At 51.6% G+C, this 20,710-nt stretch overlaps 1 protein-coding gene across 1 annotated transcript in view; it reads left to right on the plus strand.

The window, feature by feature from the left end:
* CUL2 (cullin 2) overlaps positions 1-20,710 on the plus strand; it is a 1,882,542-nt gene that overhangs the window by 1,767,133 nt on the left and 94,699 nt on the right. The gene's annotated exons all lie outside the window — the stretch shown is intronic.

The raw sequence follows: 20,710 nt of genomic DNA on the forward strand, positions 1-20,710 counted from the left end.
TTTACTTACGCCCATCGCGCTCTCCACAATAGAGCGCCTGCAACTACTCCGGCGTTTTCCATCACCTCTTCAGCACAAACTCACAGCTGTGAAGGAAAGAGACAGTTAAAGCGCTTGCATTTACTCACGCATTTCCAAGCACTTCTTTCCAAGGCTCTGGCTCCAGCTTTGGCTCTCTTCATTCCATCTTCTAACGCTAGAGCCCTGCAAAACATATAGAACAAAGCATTATTCCGAGCCCTGTTCAATACTTACGTGTCCACGCACCTAAAGACTATATGGACTAAAAGGTGTCCGGAAACTCACCGCTCGTGCTGTTAACGGCGGTTGTGATCCTCTGATGTTAAGAGGCCTACGTTTCACCCAGTGAAGGAACTGGCAACGGCACCCTGCACCAGACGCAGATGGAGAGCCCAGCATTCACCTATCTAAGGTGAGCACGTTGGCCTGGGGGCTCTACGGAGAAGCTTAGACGAGAGAGAGTGAGAGAGAGAGAGAGAGAGAGGACACTCAATTGCCCAGATCTTTAACCCCATATATTCTTTCATCTGCAGAAATCTCACCCTTCGAGTTCGACACACAGTGCGAAGAGGCTCAGCCCCAGAAGCCAATCGAGTCCTGCACATCACTTTTCGAGTCCCAGACTCCTTCCTGCCTAGACCAGCGCCTCCGTGGGAATAAGGTGAGCGTTACACTAGGCCCTATCCTGCAAAGCACCGTACTTGACTTTCCATGCCTCGAGGATGGTGCTTAGGACGCACCCCTCCTTTATGCCCAAGGTGCCGTCGGACTTCCATCTTAACGAGCCCCTGGTGTTACCTGTTTTCTTCCCGTCTCCTTCGTCGCCGGCCGAGAGGACTTTGCACTCGCTGGATGTGGCTAGAGCGCTGAAGTTCTACGTGGACCGCACAAAGAGTTTTCGGAGGACATCACAGCTGTTTGTGAACTTTGGACCTGTGAATCAAGGGAAGGCTCTCTCAAAGTCTTCTATTTCCAGATGGCTCTCCGGCTGCATCATGCACTGCCACCGGTTGGCTAACCGACCGCTGCCAGGCCGTCCGAGAGCCCATTCGACCAGAGCGATCGCTGCTACTACGGCGTTCCTATCTGGTGTGCCCCTGCTGGACATCTGCAGGGATGCTACGTGGAGGTCGACGCACACCTTCACGAGATTCTACTGCGTCGATCGGGATTCCATGGAGGAGTCCAGGGTCGGCCAAGCAGTGCTGCGCAACCTGTTCGCTTAAGGTGAGCCTGGTGAGGAGGTAAGAGATGCTTAATGTTGAGTTGTTGTATTGCTTAATGTTGAGCCTTTGCCACCTCCCGTGGTTGTGAATGTGTGTACTGCTATGTATTCTTATATTCATGAGCATGTGAATCCATGCCAGACCCCACGCTGGAGAAGGAACAAGTTACTTACCTGTAACTGTTGTTCTCCAGCATGGGTCTGGCATGGATTCACATGCGAACCCTCCCGCCTACCCCTCTGCGGCTCATGCTGCCACTTCACGTGCTACCAAATCTGAAGATGGCTGCCAGAGGCGGGGCTTAGGGAGATGGCAGTCATTGGCTGTGGTCAGTATGACGCAGAGATCAGTGATTGGTTACTACTATGAAAGACAGATCAGAAACAAAACTGATACTGATTTTTTCTTTACTGGGGATTCCCAGCCTGACGACGGGGAATATTCATGAGCATGTGAATCCATGCCAGACCCATGCTGGAGAAAAACAGTTACAGGTAAGTAACTTGTTCCTTCCCACTGCTCTACGCGTTTGCTCCAGTTCCCGTCATCCCGCAAGTACTGAGGAGGTTACAGAGGTTCGTTCCCGGATGATCCTCATTGCACCGGCGTGGGCCCGGAGGACGTGGTACCCGGACCTTCTCGACTTGTCCATCTGTCCTCCACGTCGTCTTCCCTACCGAGACGATCTGCTCTCACGGGAGGGGGTCAGGTTCTCCATCCAGAGGTCCGGTCCCTCAACCTTCACGCTTGGTTTCTGAAAGGTTGAGGTATAACGATTGGGACCTCCCTGACGACGTGATGGAGGTGTTGCTTTCGGCCAGAAGGCCCGCAACAAAGTCCCTGTACCGTTGCCATTGGAGTAAGTTCTGCGACTGTTGCAGGGTTAAGAATGTGGATCCTTTTGCATGTGAAATTCCCTTGGTTCTGTCTTTTTTGCTTTCTTTGTCCCACAGGGGCCTGCACGTGGGTACCATTAAAGGTTACCTGGCGGCGCTGTCCATATTTAAGCGCTCGTCTGTATTTTTAGTTGCGGTCACTTCCGCTCGCAGAGTGAGTGAGTTACAGGCACTTTCAGTTAAACCACCCTTCACTGTGTTTCATAAGGACTGGGTTGTCCTTAGAGTTCGTCCTTCTTTTCTTCCGAAGGTGGTGTCGGAATTTCATTTAGGCCAGAAGGTTGTTCTTCCGGTATTTTATCCTCCTCCACATCCTGGTAAGGAAGAGGAGAGGATTCATAGGCTTGATCCTAGGCTAGCGTTAAGCTTTTATATTTCATGCATGTCCCGGGTCAGAGTGGACGATCAGCTCTTTATTGGTTACGCTGGAAAGCGTTTGGGACAGGCTGTGACGAAACAGACTTTGTCTCGCTGGATTATTTTGGCTATCTCTGAGTGTTGCCGCTTGGCGGGTAAGGACCCCCCCGGTCGGCTTGCAGGCCCATTCTACCAGGGGTATGGCTGCCTCTACTGCCTTGCAGAGGGGTGTTCCTATTCGCAACATCTGTGATGCAGCCACCTGGGCTTCGGTACATACTTTTGTACGTCACTATTCCCTCGATTCCATCCGGGGGCAGGATCTGGCCTTTGACAAGGCGGTCCTTTACTCCGCAATTTCATTGGGCATGCAAAATTTCTATTTTCTAATTCTTTTCCCACCTCCTTGCATTGGTACTACTTTGGGAGTCTGTCATAGATATGGAATACGTCGGAGGACCCAATCCCCTCAAAGAACAAGTTACTCTCTTACCTGGTAACGTTCTTTCGATGGGATGGTCCGACGACGTATTCCATATCGCTCCCTCCCTACCTTCCCCGCTAAAGAATTTCTTATGCGATTGCAGCTTACTTTTCCACAAGGCATTGTGTGTCAGATTGGCAGAAGACTGGTGGCACACGTTCTGGGGAAAAAACTACAACTGAGGCTACGTGCGTTGTGCATCCTACTTATCACATCAGGTGACGTCGGCCGTTGGAGGAGGTCCTCGAGGACAGCGCATCGACATCGACGCGGGACGCAGACGCCGAAAATGTTCCGAAGCAGCGCAGCTGTGGTGATTACTGTCATAGATATGGAAAACGTCGTCGGACCATCCCATCGAAAGAACGTTACCAGGTAAGAGAGTAACTTGTTCTTTGCATTGCACACCTCCAGATTAGGAGTACTGCTATATAATCTATTCTAAGCATGTGAATCCATGAAAGATCCAATGCTGGAGAAAGGAGTAGTTTCTTACCTGTAGCTCCATTTCTCCAGCGTTGGTATCTTTCATGGATTCACATGCGCCTGCCGCCTCCCCTGAATGCAAACTTGATATGCCCCTACTACTTTGGGGTTCAAATCTGAAGGGAGCCGCTGGGGCGGGGCTATTTATACCATACGTCCTATTTGGTCATGCGTAAGCTGCCCAAAACAACGTAGATAGGACACAGAAGTGTCAATTTTTTCTAATGGTAACGTCTTAATAAATTTACCGAGGGTTCCCAGCCTGACGACGGGGAATATTCTAAGCATGTGAATCCATGAAAAATACCAACGCTGGAGAAATGGAGTTACAGGTAAGAAACTACTCCCATCTTCCTATAGTTGGGCCCCATTTACTAATATTGATTTCCTATCTGTTCTCTCTACCACCATGGAAGAGGCGCCTGGGACATCACTTATTGCCCAATAATTGAAGTTTGGGCAAGCACATGCATTTATTGTATTCATTTGTTGGATATTTAGAAGGTGCTTATACAACAAGACAGTGTTTCAAAGCGCTACAAGGCACAATGGAAGGGAACAAGGGATCAAATGAACAGTGTGACTGAAAAAGAATAAATAGAAGCGGCAAACGGTCCTAATGGGCCTTGTGATATTCGGAGTGTGCCGTGAGAGGAAAGGGAAAAAAGGGGGTTGTGGTGTGGGGGTAAGTGCTATTAAGTTTAGTTTAATTTATTCATTTGTGTTGTGCGCCAGACCCATGGGTATGTGGGCGCATGAGCAGCAGATTATTCAAAGCTTGGTTACAGGTTGCTTATACATATCTTATACATATCACTTACAGTGTTACAGTGAGGTAGCTTATACATATCATATACATATCACTTACAGCTTATACATAACATATACCTACATTGCAGATATATTAGGGAGTTCGCAGATAAGCATTCGTTATAGGTTGGCGGCCGTGTGGTGTTGGGTTAGAGGAATTAGAGCTCTTTGTTCTTTATCCATTGGATAAGATTGCGTCTGAAGTGAGTGAAGGTTTGAGGTGACCTAAGGGATGGTGGTAGGGCGTTCCATAGTTGGGGTGCCTTCACCTGGAAGCTGTTGCCGCCCATTTTAGTGCGTTTGTGCCTGGGGACTATGAGTAGGTTTGCGTTGGAGGTTCTGGTAGGTCTGTTGGGGATGTATTTGCATATTCTGTCTGCAAGGTAGCATGGGGCAGCGTTATTCAGACATTTGTGCGTTAGCGATGCTACTTTGAGCAAGATTTTGTCTGAGGTGTTCCCCAACGGGAGGAAGTGCATGGGCGGCGACATACCAGGCCAAGAGGTAGGTCTACCACCCAACAGGTAAGTGCAGGGCAGAGGCAAGCCACCCAACAGGCGGGTGTGGGCCCAGAGCAGGTGTACTGGGGGCGATTGGCAGGAGGCCAGGACCCTACTGGACTCTTGAGGGGCCAGGCCGGCAATCGCAGTGACAGAGGGGATGGTTATCATGGGGGGGGGGAGAAGAAAAAGGTCTTCAGTTGTTTGCAGAACTTGAGGTGCTCTGGTTCAAGATGGAGATAGAGAGGAAGACTGTTCTATAGGAGGGAACCAGCTGAGCAGAGATCTGCCCCCAGACCTTTGCTTGGGGAAGCATTTAATCAGCAGAGAGTTGGCGCCAGAAGGACAGAGGACAGAGGGAATTTGGAAGGAGAGTATTTAGTAAGAGAGAGTTGCAGGAAGCGTCGTCCCAGGCCCTAGACAGCCTTGTGGATGATGCAATGGGTCTTGAATTTGATCTTTGTAGCAACCGGGAGCCAGTGGAGAGATTTTAGAGCTGGAAAGATATGGTTCCAGGTCTAGTGGCCAAGGATAAGTCTCCCAGCCCTATTCTGCAATAGTTGAAGAGGACGAAGCGAAAGGGGCGTGGCCAACAGCGAGATGCGATCGATGTGAGCCTCTTGAGCTCCCGCTACCGCGGCTGACATCCTGATTGTAATGCCCGCATATCTGCACCTGCCGACCCCTAAAATACACCTGCCGGTGTGTGACACCTTGGGGCACAACCACGCTTAAATCAGCACGAAACGCACCATGGCGGTGAAACTGGAAGCTAGTGAAGATTGGCCCCGACGCGGACCTGCAGACAACCAAGGTGGCCGGAACCAGTCCAGTGGGCACACTGTGAGAGGGGACCGGGGAGGCCCTGCTGCGGTTGCGGACCGCTGACCCATCAGCCTGTAGTCTGCCGCAGCGAGGACCTGAAGCACTGGGTAGGGATCCGGCCCCCCAGGCACATAGACTGAGACGGGGGACGCCCACCCGCGATCGTGCGCGGAGCTGGGCAGTCTCGCTCTGAGGACTGCAGCGTGAAGGGGCGAAGGAGCGAGGACGGAGATTCGAGGGACCCCAGCTCGGAGTGATCTGAAAATCGAGCCATCCGTCCGGGAGCAAAGAGGCAAGGAGGGGCCCAACGGAGATGGTCACACAGCGACAGCGGATCCTGTCCCGCCGGTGAGTGCTCATACCAGAGCCACCAGCGCAAAGCCCAGCCACCCCCTTCTTGCCTGACCAGGAGGTGCCCCAACCAGCGCCGGGCTCTCTCGCCCCGGAGTGCACCGCAACGTGGTGAGGAGCTCAAGAGCCACCCGGAATCCTGCCCTGAGGAATTACTGCGCGGCCAGCCAGCACATCCACGAGAGGTGGCGTTATTATCCTCTTGAAAGAGCACAGATCTCCTGGTATATCGTCTGGGGCTCCCAGCCGCCAAGAGCTGCGCGGGGTGAACCACGCATCAAATGCGGCAAACAGTGAGGGGGCAGTGCGAATAGTCACCGAGCGGAACCAAGAGGGCAACCATCTCACAATCCCCCCAACCCCGCACAGAACAGCCTAAACGGTACTGAAACACACTGGGGCACATTGGGGTGAGAAGTTGCACAACTGGGCCTATAACCCACAAAGAGAACAGCAACCTCCCGGGTAAATAACTACCGCCTCCAGCGACCGAGAGAGGCGGAACACCGGCCTGGCACCGCAGCAACAAGTAGAAGAACGACAGGGAGGACTGCCACTGACCAAGGGCTGACTGTTGGGGGCAGAACTTTCGTAATCCCCCGCCATCAGTACAACGTAACCTCTACGAAGAAAACGCTGGGCTTCCTAGGCGAGAACAGGTTGTACAACAACGTACTCAGCCCACCTGAAGAGCATCAACCCACCGTGGGGCTAACAGCGGGAGCGGCAGGGGTGGAGCCGACCACCACAGCTGTAAACAGCAGCTCGACGCCTGTGGTCCGCCATTGTCCTGGGGCCGATAACAGGGAGTGATTCACACCGCACCCCCCCCTCCTCGGAGCTGTGTTAACCCCACTGTTTGGACATAGTGCTGTTGGGTGGAGATCGACCTTTGCAATAAGCCTTGCGATCAGCAAGACAGGACTCTAGCTACAAGATCACGCCCGCAGGGCCTGGGAGCAAGCATGGGAAAAGAAAAAACGAAGAAACCCACCATGCAAAACCGGATCGACCAATATACTGTTCCCCCAACACAGTCCCCCGAACTCCAACCGTTGCCCTCTGGAGACACAGATTCTGCACACACGCTCTCCCTAAGAGATGTCATGGGCGCCATAGTGGCAGGCCCGGCTCCAGCAGAGAGGGCAGGAGGGCCAGGCCCCCCCCCCAATGCCACACCCTGCCCCCCCCCTTGAAAGGAGGACTTCAATGTGGGACCCAAGGGAATGTGGAATTTGGGGTGTGGAGAGGCATTTAGAGTGGTGGAAATGGAAAGAAATTGGTGGGGGATCCCACAAGGGCCGGGTGGGGGCAGTGGTTTGGGGGGGGCAGTGCCCGAGGAGGCAGGTTTTAGGGGAGCGTAGTTAGCAGTTGACCTCCGATCAAAGGAAATGTCAAAAATAATAGTTTTAAACAGCGCTATTACTTTCATGCTGCTTATTTTCTAAACTATATATCAATTCCACTTTAAACCACTTCCATGGCACTGGTGATGAGTTACTTCACTATGTGGAAAAATAGTTTTGACCAGTGTTGCTGAGTAAATATTCTTTAAAATACACAGTTTGCACCCCATTTTTTTTTTTAAACTTCCCCTTCGGTACTATTCAAACAGGGGGATTTCTGTTGCTATAAGCAAGGTTTTCTTTTACTTGAACCACACCCAGCACAGCTCATGCAGCTCCCCTCTGAAAGCAGTTGGGTGGCTGCATCATGTGTGATAGTTTCAATGTTAATAGGGGTATTTATTTATTCATGCAATGTTTGTCGGATACCTGCATATTTATTTATTTATGCAATGTTTGTCGGATACAGGTATTTTACAAACATTACAGAAATAAATAATCTGGGTCCATGTATCCGACAAACATTGCATAAATAAATAAATGAACCGGGTTGTGGCTGAGGACTGTAACTTGCACAGGGTCACCAGAGGAAGTTATAGTTTGCTCACGGGCGCTTCCTTTTCCCCTGTCCCCCCCCCCCCCAGCGCTGGCTCTGACCGGATCCTGAGATCCAGCTACACATCTGGTGCCGGGTCTCGGTTCTGGCGAGAGCCGGCTCAATCGCCAGCACTGGGCATTTCACTCGAAGGGCCTGATTCACAGAAGTGTTTTAAAATGCCGCAATCCCATAGGAAAGCGTTCTGTGAATCAGGCCCTAAATGTGTGTAGCAGGAACCTCTGAGAGATTATCATTCTGAAAGGCTGCACTGCAGGAGGCCCAAATGCAAAAAAGAATATCAATCGGAGCACACCAAGTTTCAGATAAACTCAATACAGATTTGAGAAAAAAAAATTCAAACAGTTATGGGTGCTGGGGGAGGAATACACGCCCTGACACTGGAGCCTGTGTTGAACATAAAGCAAAAAAGTGTCTAAACTTAAAGACACTCCCATCCCCTGCACACCTTACAAACTGAAATAAATCAGTCAAATTTCATATCATTTTAAACTTTTATGCACACATTTTTTTTTGTAAAATACAACATGAGTAAGCACTTATATACATTTAAAACAGATAACTGGCTTCACATATGACCAGCATGAAAAACCAAATCAAAATAGAAAAAGACATAAGCTCCCAATTTTGAAATGCAGCTTTAAGCTCTACGCGTTTCGGGGTTATAACCCCTTCTTCAGGAGCATAAGATCTGCAAAATATAGATATATGTACAATTAAGGACAATCTCACAGATCACTCAAAATTTCAACTGCCTGTGCATATTCTACAAACATGATTCATAAATTGTATTATCTACACATAAATCCAACATACAATTGTACATGATTTTATCCAGTGGTTGTATATTCACAGTGGTGCAACTGGTGTGACTCCAAAAATAAATCTCAAAGTGAATAAAATAAAAAATAAAGCACTCGTATGTACTTCAAAATTCGAAATATTGCCAATCAATCTAAAGTATAAGTCTGAGCATAGGATACACAGAAACCAGGATCCCTGCGAAGACTCCTGCAGTCATCAGCAAGTAAGGTGAGGTCCACGAACTCTACCACACGTCCTTTACGGGTCCGCTAAGGGACCAGGGGGCTAATAACAGGCTTGCTAATCGCAAGCCCGTTATTAGCACCCTCACCATTCCTATTGAGCCCTATGGGGGCTCAAATGGGAATGGGGAATGGTTTGTTCAATGGGGATTTACCGGTCCCTCCGGGGCGGAATGGACTGGACAATGGACTTGAACAAGACCGGACTCGGTCACGGTATGGGAGGCAGCCATGGTGCTAATAGGCCACCGCCTATCTCGTAATGACCCCCATGATGTTGCTTTCACACAGATGTCTACAGAAGGTGCATCAATCAACTGGGGTCCTTTACAAATTACATTGAAAATATATATTCTGCTGCAATAACAACTTAAGTATAAGTGAAAAAATAAGGTTGGTAGTAACAAAAATGTAATTCTGGAGCGGAGAGGAGTAAAATCAAAAAGTGAAAAAAACAATGGGGGCAATGGGGGGCCCCTCTGTTGGACATTAGTCCCAGTTACGAGAGACTTACCCGAAGTCTTTAGCTCACTATCTTTCACAGAAATATCTAAAACATATCCGTCTTTGTCCTGCCCTAGGGCAGTCCAGCACTGAAATACTAAGCAATTCTCCTCTGAACAAAAGTAGCAACAGCAACCCCAGACACGTGTTTTGGTCTAGTTGGACCTCATCAGTAGGGTGAAGCTGTGTCTCTCTAAGAATAGTGAGCAAGGGGTCCACGTCTGGATTCCCCTAGTAACTTAGAGTGAGACCCAAAGTTACTTAATATGCAAAAAACAAGGAGGGACCTGGGAGTACCTCTGCCGGACATTAGTCTTTCGCAAAGGAGAAATATCTAAAACATATCAATCTTTGTCCTGCCCTAGGGCAGTCCAGCACCGGAAATGCTAAGCAATTCTCCTCTGAACAAGAGTACCAGCAGCAGTCCCAGACGCGGACCCTTTTCTCACTATTCTTAGAGAGGCACAGCTCCACCATACTGATGAGGTCCAACCAGACCGAAACACTTGTCTGGGGTTGATGTTGGTACTCTTATCAGATTTCTTTTAAATTCTCATTAACTTTTATGCTGGAGTTTGTAGGCTATCATTCAGGATGGGGAAAATAAAGCTACAATCATTGTGGATCATTTTCCAAGTCAAGCGAAGTGGAAAAAGTTGTGCTAAATGCATTTATCACAACTTTTTGTTCACTGCAGGAATTTAGATGGTGTGGTAGGCGAAGTTGGAGAGCAGATCGAATTTAACAAGTTTGCCTGTTCTTAAAGGTCCCTTTGCCGAATCCGATTGGTTTTCCACCAGAATGTATTTTTTATGTTGCTGCAAAACCAATGGATTCCTATGGAATCCGCCTGACTTTTTTACACTGGTAAAGCAGGCAGATTCCAAAAGAAAACATTGTGGATGGCTCCCACAATTAATAATTGTGGAAGGTATTTACACTTTTCCAGACACATAGAGGAAAAGGGAAGATCAAAGGCGTTATTTACCAGTGTTTTATGCTTTACTTTACCAGTACTTGGTGGAACAATTACAATTTCATGGAGGTGTACTTTTGCCAAAAACTGAAAACAGGAGTGGTGCAATTTAGGATTGCAAACAAAATTACTCCCTTACTCTTTTTCATCAATACGTTTCTACAATGATAACCTTGTCAGGTTGGTTTATCATGTGACTTTTTAAAGCAATTGTATAAAATTGAGTATTATTTTAGATATTCAAAACCAAATTTCAACACATATTTCTACCAACTTGAGCTTGGAGGATGCGTAGTCAACTATCTAAATTTCAATAAAGTTTCAAATTCTGACTTTCCCGCTTAACCAAAGTGTGTGATCCTGGGCAATAATGTAATCATTCAGTTCACAGTATAAGCTATTTGAAAAAAGCCTCACTCGCTGTTTAATAGGTGAGCAGCGCATGTGTGAGGACCTGCCAAGAACACACACGCACCATTCTTTGAAAATATCAGGCCACATATATTGAACAAAATTGTGAAATTGAATAGTAAATCAAAGTAAACACATCAAACAAAAAGCCATCATGGACAATTGCATATTTTCTAACCAGCATGTAAACAGTATGTACTAGACATTGATTTACAGGGGGATGGCAGGGAGGAAGCACCTCTCCTCCCTGCCAAGCCCAACCGGGAGCGATACCAGGCAGCTGGAAACCCCTTAACCTGCACTGTCTGCCTATTGATCCCACTCCCCCCAACCCTAAACTCTCTCTCCTACATGCTACCACTCACTCGTGCACTCAACTCAATTAAAGTGTTCTTCAAAAATGTAACAAAAAAAAATAAAATGTTTTTCTTCGAAATGTCATTTTGTAAGAAACAAGATGTCCTATTCCTTGCTTCAGTATTCTGGAGAGGGGGGACTGTCTTTTATAACTAGATGGCGGGACAAAAAGCACATCCTTCTGGGCCTGCTGGGAGTAGCTAAAGTGTTTAGGATGGCATTGTTGGGCACGCACCAACTGAAATGGAACAAAGACTGGGGGCATTGCTGCCCAGTCCTTGCAGAGGAAGAGGCAGCATCACCCTTGATTCTCCGCAGCCAGGCCAAGAAAGACATGGGGGGCTCATTAAGAGTCTTGCCGCCAGACCCTTAATGATTTACCGGCGCCAGACTTGCCGGAAAGACTGGGGGTATTACAACCTGGGCGTTCCGGAAAGTCAGGCGCCGGTAAATTGTAAGTCCCCATTCCCATGGAGTCCCATAAGACTCCATGGGAATGGGGACCAGGGAAGCACCGGCACCGTTGTTAACAGTGCTGGTGCTTCCGGGACGGTCTGCCTACTGTGGCCGATGTCTCCGGCAGGGTCTGCCCTGTGGGACACAGCGGCTCTGGCAGGCAGACTCGTAGTTTGCCAGTCCGGAAAACAGTGCTGGTAAGCTTACCGGCACCATTATTTCCAGACCAGCAAACTTGTAATGATGACTATGGTGTGTGTTTTTGTGGTAGGTGGGATTGGAAGTAAATGGGAATGGTGGTCGGGGGGACCTGACCTGATGGAAGGTGATTGGGTGTGCAAGGTGAAGGAGAAGTGGATATAATGGAAACGGGAGGAGCAGATGACAAGTGAAGATAAGTAGATTGATGTTGCAACATTATTTTCCTAGTTTCTCTTTTGCTCTGTGCTGTTTTTATAGAGTGGTGCACATTTATTTTTGTCCGGATCTGGGAAGACATTTTCTTCTGGATCACAGATCTGGGAAATCTGGATTAATACCAGCCCTTTCTTTAGAGTACTCAAACGCCCACACAGAATAGAAATTGGGCCCCCCTGATCACAAACCTGGCCCACCCAGATGAACATTCCTGGAGCCGGGCCTGCATAGCGGAGTCCCGCTCATCCATGGAGCAGAAGATAGACGGAATAAGCCTGGATGTATCCCTCCTCAGACATGACTTACAGAAGCTATCAGCGCGCACTGGAGAAGCAGAACAGCGCATTTCTAACACAGAGGATGGTCTACATAACTTGCAACAACAACTCCAAGGAGTCTCAGCCAAGCTCAAGACTCTGGAGGCTAGGGTCGAGGAAGGTCCAGGCGTAACAACGTTTGCATACTCGGTGTTAGGGAGAATTCTCTGATAAGGCTAATTTCCCAAACCTAGTGAGTCCCCCAGCAGCTTTGCTGGATTTTTGGGGTTTGTTTTTTTCTCCTGCTTAGAGTGAGACTCTTTTACTCACAGGGGTGTCACAGTGACCCCCAAACATAGACTCCATACCCTGGGACTGACTACTGTCTCCCAGGGCATGTAAAGTCACCATTGGCTTTACTAGTCCAAAATTATGAACAGAACCAGTACTTCTCCAGCATGGGGTCTGGCATGGATTCACATGCTCATGAATATTCCCCGTCGTCAGGCTGGGAATCCTCGGTAAAGAAAAAACCAGTATCAGTTTCGTTTCTGATCTGTCTTTCGTAGTAGTAACCAATCACTGATCTCTGCGTCATACTGACCACAGCCAATGACTGCCCTCTACCTAAGCCCCGCCTCTGGCAGCCATCTTCAGATTTTTACCGCACGTTCATGTGTTGGGATCCTCGTGCTATTGCTCTCGAGCGTTAGTGCTATTTTTTCACGTTTTTTCTCAAAAACTTCGTTTTTTTCGGTCAAAAGAGCCTCAAGCTCCACCGACTCTCCATCCGATCAACGGGGACCCGTGTCGGATTCATCTACGCCCCTCAAGGGTGAAGATTCGTCGAGCTACGCTTTTGGAGGACTCCAGAAGTTTCTCAGGCCCATCTCGGTCATGGCCCAGGAGAAGGGAAGCTCGACGCCCGGAAAGCTGTTCAGGGTCTGCCCTGGATGCCAGCTGCAGAATGTCTTTAAGGAAGACGAACACTCCTTTTGTCTTTACTGCCTACATGAGGACAAGATGCACGTGGAGAAGGACTGTGCGTTTTGCGGCAACATGTCGGAGCGGACCATGAAGGACCGCCATCAACGTCTCGCCAACTGGCTGGAAGGGAAGAGCCCGTCCGGCGAGAGGAAGAGGAAGAAATCCGAGCGGTCTTCTAAGACCTTTGAGGACGCCCCGGCGACGGGGGTCCAACATAAGGCCAAGCACCGCGAGTCCGCTGGCACCGGGAGCGCCGAACGGTCGGGCTCTACGGGCGCCAGGCAGGCGCACCCTCCCCGGCACCATCAACCACGAGCCAACGCTCTGGGTCGGGTAAGAGGAAGGCCGAGCACCCGGCAAAGCTCCTGGAGAGACCCCGGTCGAGCTCGAAGGCGGAGGGGGAGCGAGGCAATGTCCCCCCACTCAAGGAGAAGGCGGTGAGCGCACCAAGGGTAGTGAAAGCCTTAATCCATCCGGCCAAGGCCTATATCGAGACAGTCGCGGCGGACCTGGCTCAGCCTGTGGAGGCTACACCAGTGGCGGCGACCTCGGGGCTCAGAGTCTCCCTGCCACCGCGGAGGGAGTCCCCTTTTATGCCCATCGACAGGACCCCCGTGAAACCTCCGACGGAGAAGAAAAAGGGGGAGCAGGGGGTCGTCGTAGATTCGGCCTCAACCTACCTCTGAGGAAGAACTGATCGAGGTCTTAAGCCACGGCGTTGGCGTGGAAGAAGACCAGACCGTCGGGAGGGATCCCGACGCAGTAGACGACGACTGCCGGATTCCCCTCTGCCAGTGCCGCAAGACAACTCGGCGGCCATTTTGTTGGCTATACAGTCCTTATGCTCAGAGATAAGGACGAGACTGCCGTTACCAGTGGAGGAACCACTCCCGGCGGGGGACCCGGAACCAGGCCCTTCGGGCAGCCCCCCTCCTAAGAAAAGAAGGATTCACCCTCCACCTCCTTTTCAGCCGTCGCGCCCCGTTCAGCCCTCCTCCCCGTCCACGACTCGAGGGGATGATACAGGGACTGACACGGCCCCGACGGGTACGGACGACGAGGTGTACGACGAGGATCTGCCGTCGTCTCCTCCCACCCGGGCTTCCCCGCCCGACGAGATTGGATCTTTTCACTCCATGATCGCCAGGGCATCCAAGCTCTTCCAGCTCTGCCCTGAGGAGAAGAAGAAGGAAGGTTTCCTTTATCAGCGGCGCGAGGCCAAGAGGAAGACGGTCCTCGCGGTACCTCTACTGGACGATATTTGGGATGAGGGCTTCGCCCTCCTCAAGAACCCATCCACGACGCCAGCTAGAAGAGACCGGTACGAGAAGAAGTACCGTGTCCCGGACGCGGCCCCCTTGTGCCGTGTCGTCTCCGCGGCGGCCAGGAAGAAAGCGGGGGGGGTGCCGCCTCCACGTCGACTTCCCCGCCGGACGGCGAGGGAAAGAAATTGGACACGATGGGACGCAGGGTCATTTCGTCTGCAGCGACGGCGATTAAGGCGGCTAACGCCTTGGCTATCGTAGCCCGGTACGACAGGGAGCTGTGGTACAAACTGGCTCCTCTGCTGGACTTCCTACCGGACGACAAGAGGGCGGATGCCCTGGAGATCTTGCAGGAAGGTGAGGTGGCGTCGGACCACGCCATCACGATTGCGACGGACATCGCCGACACCGGATTTCGCCAGTTGGGCAACGGCGTGTGCCTTAGGCGGCGTGGATGGCTCAAGGCTACTGACTTCCGTCAAGACGTACAGACCAGAGTCCTGGACATGCCGTTCGATGGGAACAACCTGTTTGGGAAAACAGTAGACGATTCCCTCCAAGCCATTAAAGCGGACACGGAGACGGCCCGGGCTCTCGGGGTTCTCCAGCAACGGCGGCCGCCCTTTCGGAGCGGCGGAGGCAAGGGTGCCTCCAAAGGTTCCGGCGGCGGATTTTCCACCTACCGTCAAGCGGCCCGTTCGTCGTCTCAGGAAGCTTACAGGGGACGAGGCAAGTCAGGCGGACCCCGCTGTCGTCGCCAAGGAGGTCAAGGCGGCAAAGCCTCGTCTAAGCAGGATTGAACCGGCCGTGGGGTCGGGCCCCCACCGAAGCACCCCGGTGGGAGGCCGGCTGGCGAGCTTCGTCAGCGTGTGGGAGTCCATCTCCACCGACCGTTGGGTGCTGGACGCCCTAGCCCAGGGCCACGCGCTCGAGTTTCAAAGAAGGTGCCCGCGCGTCCCCCCTGTGGCCAGGAAGGAGCTTCACGTCCCTCAGCTTCTCCGGGAGGTAAAGGCGATGCTCAGGAAGGGCGTCATCGAACTCGTCCCAAAGAGGCTTCGGGGCTCCGGAGTTTACACAAGATACTTCCTCGTGAAGAAGAAGACGGGAGGATGGCGCCCCATCCTAGACCTACGACGGCTGAACAAGTTCATCAAGGCACAGAAGTTCCGGATGGTCACCCTCCAGCACGTCCTGGGTCAGCTGGAGGAGGGCGACTTCCTGTCGTCGTTGGATTTGGAGGATGCCTACTTCCATATTCCCATCCTAAAGGGGCACCGAAAATTTCTCAGGTTCGTGGTCCAAGGGCGTCACTATCAGTTCAGAGCCCTTCCCTTCGGTCTACGGTCGGCACCCAGGGTGTTCACCAAGTGCCTCGCACCGGTGGCGGCGCAGCTGCGCCGAGAGGGGATCCACGTCTACCCCTACCTGGACGACTGGCTCATCCGAGCCAAGACGAGGGAGCTCGCCTTGGAGCACACGGCAAGGACCGTCCGACTTCTCACGGACCTGGGATTCTCCATAAACTACGCCAAGTCCCACCTGGTACCCGCGCAAGACGCACTGTTTCTGGGAGCGAAGCTCGACACAGTGTCCCTTCTGGCCTCCCCGTTGGAGGAAAGGACCAGGGCCATTCTGGGCAAGGTACAGCGGATGTTGGTTGCCGACGCAGCCAAGGTGAGGTCCATCAAGTCCCTCCTCGGAATGATGTCTTCTTGCATCTACCTCATTCCCATGTGCAGGCTCCGGATGCGCCCGTTGCAGTAGTTCCTGGACGCGCGCTGGATCCAAACGACGGGCAGCTTCGAGGAGAGGATCACACTCGACGAGAGTTTCCTACGAGCGATCCGGTGGTGGGGCACCCGCGCGCATCTGACGGCGGGCATGGACTTCCAGACCCCAAGCCACCAGGAGACAGTGACCACGGATGCCTCCCTGGAAGGGTGGGAGCGCACACCGAAAATCTGCACGCGAGAGGGCTTTGGCTCCCGACGGAGAAGTCCCTCCATATCAACGTCCTGGAGCTCCGTGCAGTGTTTTGGGCCCTCAGGTCCTTCCTTCCGTCCCTCAAGGGCAAGGTGGTGAGGATCTTCACCGACAACACCACCACCATGTTTTACATCAGGAAACAGGGCGGAACCAGGTCCCCAGCACTGTCCAAGGAGGCCCAGGACCTGTGGCATTGGGCCGTCGCCCAAAGGATGTTTCTGGTGCCGTTTCATCTGGCAGGGATAAAAAACACCATTGCCGACTCACTCAGCAGGGAGCTGCGCTCGTGCCACGAGTGGGAACTACGGCAGGATCTAGTGGATCGCCTCTTCCGACGGTGGGGCACACCCCAGATCGACCTGTTCGCGACGGCGACGAACTCCAAGTGCCGGAGGTTCGCCAGCAGGTTTCCCCAGCCGAGGAGCATGGGCGATGCTTTCTGGTTCCCCTGGGAGGGCCTGTTCCTATACGCGTTCCCTCCATTGCCACTTCTGATCCGGCTCATCAACCAGCTCAAGAGGTCACGGTGCAGGATGATCCTCGTCGCACCTGCGTGGCCGAGGCAGATATGGTTCCCGGTCCTTCTGGACTTGTCAGCGTCCCTGTCAATCAAGCTGCCAGTGGACGCGGATCTGCTATCCAGGGAAGGAGGCGCCATCCTCCACCACGACCCGAAGTCGCTGAACTTGCAGGCCTGGCTCCTGCAGCGCTAGAGTTTGGAGGATACGACATACCGGCCGACTGCAGAGAGGTTCTTGCAAAGGCCAGGGCGTCCTCGACTCTTAAATGCTACGGACACAAATGGAAGAGGTTCTCTGTCTGGTGCCGCGCACAGAAGATTAACCCTCTAATTATTACGGCTTCCCAAGTACTGCCGTACCTGTTGACGCTGGCCAAAGCTGGATTGGCATACGCGTCCATCAAGATTCATCTTGCTGCGATCTCCCGATACACCAGAACCACGGGGCGGACGTCCCTGTGGTCTCATCGTCTGGTGAAAGAGTTCATGAAGGGACTGTTCAGATCGTTCCCACCGGTGAAGGCTCCGGCCCCGGCGTGGGAGCTCAACGTGGTGCTGACCAAGCTCATGGGACCTCCGTTCGAGCCTCTGCACTCGGCCCCGTTGAAGTTCCTGTCGTGAAAAACAGCGTTTCTTGTGGCCATCACCTCCGCACGACGGGTGGGAGAGATCCAGGCCCTTTCCTGCAAGGCCCCGTACTTCACTTTTCACGACACGAGGGTGGTGCTCAGGACGCACCCCTCCTTCATGCCCAAGGTGCCGTCAGACTTCCACCTCAACGAACCCTTGGTGTTGCCTGTGTTTTTCCCGTCGCCTTCGTCGCCGGCTGAGAGGACTTTGCACTCGCTGGATGTGGCTAGAGCGCTGAAGTTCTACGTGGACTGCACAAAGTGTTTTCGGAAGACGTCACAACTCTTTGTGAACTTTGGACCTGTCAATCAGGGGAAGGCTCTCTCGAAGGCTTCCATTTCCAGATGGCTCTCCGGCTGTATCATGTACTGTCACCGGTTGGCAAACCGACCGCTGCCTGGCCGTCCGAGAGCACATTCCACCAGAGCGATCGCAGCTACCACGGCGTTCCTATCTGGTGTGCCCCTGCTGGACATTTGCAGGGCTGCTACGTGGAGGTCGACGCACACCTTCACGAAATTCTACTGCGTCGATCGGGATTCCAGGGAGGAGTCCAGGGTCGGCCAAGCAGTGCTGCGCAACCTGTTCGCCTGAGGTGAGCCTGGTGAGGAGGTAAGATTGCTTAATGTTGAGCTTGATGTGATGCTTAATGTTGAGCCTTTGCCACCTCCCGTGGTTGTACATGTGGGTACTTACCTGCAACTGTTGTTCTCCAGCATGGGTCTGGCATGGATTCACATGCGAACCCTCCCGCCTACCCCTCTGCGGCTCTTCACTTGGTCATACTGCCACTTCGCGTGCTTCCAAATCTGAAGATGGCTGCCAGAGGCGGGGCTTAGGTAGAGGGCAGTCATTGGCTGGGGTCAGTATGACGGAGAGATCAGTGATTGGTTACTACTACGAAAGACAGATCAGAAACGAAACTGATACTGGTTTTTTCTTTACTGAGGATTCCCAGCCTGACGACGGGGAATATTCATGAGCATGTGAATCCATGCCAGACCCATGCTGGAGAACAACAGTTACAGGTAAGTAACTTGTTCCAAACCATCATATTGTGGAAGTACTGGTAAGGGGTTATTCGATAGCCCCTGGGTCTGTTTTCGAGGGGGCACTGTCCCGTCCCCCCTTGTTGAGTTTCTGGCTGGTGGCGGTGGTTACCACGCGAAATATTCCTCCGGAATATTCTCTATGGGATTTTCCCATTGATTTTAAACGCACCACTTTTTGGTGCAATGTTAAACATACCGCCAGTTTATTTATTTAATATTAAATCACCGGTTGGGTCTTTTTGCCAGAACCCGATTCTAAAATGGCGTTTGTGTCCGTCTCTGTAACTCTGACCAAGGTCGAGCCCTTTGTTCTACTATTTTGGTGGGCTTCTCCACAGAAGCCCTCCAAGTGGTGCCACTGTCTGGGTTCCACAGGAAGGGTGGAGGGAGGAATTGGCACCCTGGACTGCGTTGCCTTAGAAACCCAAGTCGCACTCTACTCTGATTGGCCCAGTGGTGAGCCGGCCGGCTCACCACTTAGCATGTGTGATTGACAACTAGGCTGATGAATGGGGGTTTTTCTGCATAAAAGCAGGGCTTTGGGACTGGAACTTCAGAAGTTACCACAGGACCTAAGAATCCGAAGAGTGAAGAAGCTGAGCCACCTGCAACCGACAACACCACCGGTGAAGCCCTGCTGCCACGAACACACCACTTTTCCAACGACAAGAGCAGATCTTCTGCTGGAGAGTCTTCTCCCTTTGAGCTGGTAGGACCAACCAGTTCGCCCTTTTTTGCTTCCAAAAACGTCACTTGGTCGAATCGCCCGTGCCAAGCACCCAGGCGGCCGGATAGCCAAGCTCACCACTTTTGATCACGAATAAAAGGACCGCACCTTTTAATCGGGAACTCTGCGGCTGGTTTCATCCCTGTGCAGTGGAACGACTCCACGTTTCCTCCTCGACAAGATCTTCTCTTCCTCTGGTCGGAACCACGAACCTCAATCGCTGCCAGGAACTGCAGCTTCCTTTCTCTTTAAGGTACTAGTGTTAGGGAGAATTCTCTGTTAAGGCTAATTTCCCAAACCTAGTGAGTCCCCGAGCAGCTTTGCTGGATTTTTGGGGTTTATTTTTTTTCTCCTGCTAAGAGTGAGACTCTTTTTCTCCCACTCTTAGACATGATTTGAGATATCCTTTGACTTTGTTATGTGTTTTATGGGCTATGGGGTCTTTTACTCCATAGGGTTTCATGTATTTTTGGTAAGTGTGTTACACAGCACCATCAGTGCAGTAACACAGGGGTGTCATAGTGGCCCCCAAACATAGACTCCATACCCTGGGACTGACTACTGTCTCCCAGGGCATGTAAAGTCACCCTTGACTTTACTAGTCTTAAATTGTGAACAGAACCAGTACAAACCATCATATTGTGGAAGTACTGGTAGGGGTAATTAGATTGCCCCTGGGTCTGTTTTTCGAGGGGGCACTGTGCAGTCCCCCCTCGTCTTTCTGGCTGGTGGCAGTGGTTACCATGTGAAATATTCCATGGGAATATTTCCCATGGGATTTTCCCATTCATTTTAAACGCACCACTTTTTTTGGTGCAATGTTAAAGATACCGCCGGGTTATTTATTTAATATTTATTCCCCGTTTGGGTCTTTTTGCCAGGACTCGGTTTTAAAATGGCGTTTGTGTTTGCCTCTGTAACTCCAACCCAAGTCGAGCCCTTTGTTCCACTTTTTGGCGGGCTTCTGCACAGAAGCCTCCAAAAGTGGTGCCACTCTGTCTGGGTCTACAGGATGTGTGGGAGGGGGATTTAGGCACCCTGGACTGAGTTGCCTCGGCAACTCAAGTCGCACTCTTGTGTGATTGGCCCAGTGATGAGCCGCCCGGCTCACCACTTAGCATGTTGTAGTGACAGCTAGGACTGATGAATGGGGGTTTTCTGCATAATAAGCAGGGCTTTGGGGACTGGAACTTCAGAAGCT

Source organism: Ambystoma mexicanum, chromosome 2q (genome assembly GCF_040938575.1).
Source record: "Ambystoma mexicanum isolate Mex_15411 chromosome 2q, UKY_AmexF1_1, whole genome shotgun sequence".
Taxonomy (NCBI): Eukaryota; Metazoa; Chordata; class Amphibia; order Caudata; family Ambystomatidae; genus Ambystoma; species Ambystoma mexicanum.